Source organism: Condylura cristata, unplaced genomic scaffold (assembly GCF_000260355.1).
Source record: "Condylura cristata isolate star-nosed mole 26May11 unplaced genomic scaffold, ConCri1.0 scaffold00028, whole genome shotgun sequence".
NCBI classification, from domain to species: domain Eukaryota; kingdom Metazoa; phylum Chordata; class Mammalia; order Eulipotyphla; family Talpidae; genus Condylura; species Condylura cristata.
In genome coordinates, this window is record NW_004567129.1 from 18,175,973 (window position 1) to 18,177,441 (window position 1,469).

The 1,469-nt window shown below is 58.5% G+C and overlaps 1 protein-coding gene across 5 annotated transcripts in view; it reads right to left on the reverse strand.

Moving 5' to 3' along the window:
- The window catches only part of BEAN1 (brain expressed, associated with NEDD4, 1), a 36,344-nt gene that overhangs the window by 25,953 nt on the left and 8,922 nt on the right, over positions 1-1,469 (reverse strand). The window lies entirely within an intron of this gene.

A 1,469-nucleotide genomic window follows, 5' to 3' on the forward strand; every position in this document is an offset into this window, starting at 1 on the left:
GTGGGGTAGGGTGGGGTGTGCAGGGCCTGGGGGTGGGGTGGGGTGTGCAGGGCTTGTTTCTGAGCCGTCCTGCAGCCCAGGTGCACGTGCTGGAGTCCCGGAGCTGGCGAGGCAGAGGGCTGTCTGCACAGCTACCTGCACTCTTGGCCTCTGAGTGCAGATGGGCAGGGCTCCGATGGGCCTGATCTGACCCCAGAGGGTTCTGGAAAGCCCTCCACATTCAGCAGTCAGTCCCAGCCTTGCTATTTCTCAGCTGCTCACGGGGCAAGACTGTGACTGCCCCAGCTGTGTGGGGCAGTGGTCCCTGGGTGGCCTTCTCACTGGCCTAGGAGGGACTGGGCCTTGATGTCTCGATGCCACAGCAGTAGCAGTAGTGATGTAGGTAACACTGGGGCACTGAACTTACGTACTGTCTGTCAGACATGGCCTTCGCTCATCTCTACCCCACCTGGTTCCATGGTAGCCAGAGGCCATCTATTCTCTGGGCCTGCCTGGTGGTGACCCCACCCAGACCCCCCCAACCACCCTGCCTCAACCCCTGGCTGTTCAAAGATTTAACCACTGGAGTTTTGACTATTTGGGGAGTTGCCTTGTACCCCGAGATGTGTGCCATTTAACCAGTCACACAAAATGGACTGAAATTACTGAGAGGGGTGAGGCATTAGCCAGAGTGACCATGGGAGACGGAAGATGACAGGTAGAAAAAGGAGGCACTAAGGCAGGGTCCCTGATTTCACACAGACTCCCAGTCCTGACTGAGCAAGAAGGGACAGTGTGGTGACACATGTCCCCTAAATTTCAGCCAGCGGTTTTGGGGGTCTCCGGGACCTCAGTGGCAAGCAGGTAGCTGCCAAGGGGAGGCCGAGGGGCCACGGGGTAAGCACGGGGGAAGTCTAGAAGAGTGAGCCAGGGGCGGTGGCAGCTTTGAGCTCAGGGGTACACCTGAGACGACTGCCAGGCCTTGTGGGATTCGAGGGCCCTGAGAGGAACGTTTTGAGCAAAATCACTTAATGGCTTCAGTACATGAGAGCCCTCTGGATGTTCAGGGTGGGTTTCCTTAGGGCCGTGACCTCCAAGGAGCACGAACTGTGTGGCGCTATTCCAATTCGGGGAGCCCAGGGGGCCTCCGCCTTCCTACAGGAGCCTCACAGCACACCCACACTAAAGGTTCTGAGCAATCCTGACTACTAACCCTTCTCACCCAGCTTTTCCCATGCTCACATGGCCACGGACGCTTTAAAAAGAAAGTCACCGCATGGACACTCCCTGGTGGTGCAGCGGGTTAAAGCACAGCACTGAGAAGCTAAAGCCGCTTCCGCATGAGTTTGATTCCCGCCTGCCCCGGAGGTGACCCACATGGCCGGCAGCCCTCTCCTGACCCGCCCGCTGCTCCCTCAGCAGTGTACTTCGTCGATCTGCCTGTTCTGCTCCCCACTCTGTCTCTGGTGAAGCCTCTCACCGCCCCTGAG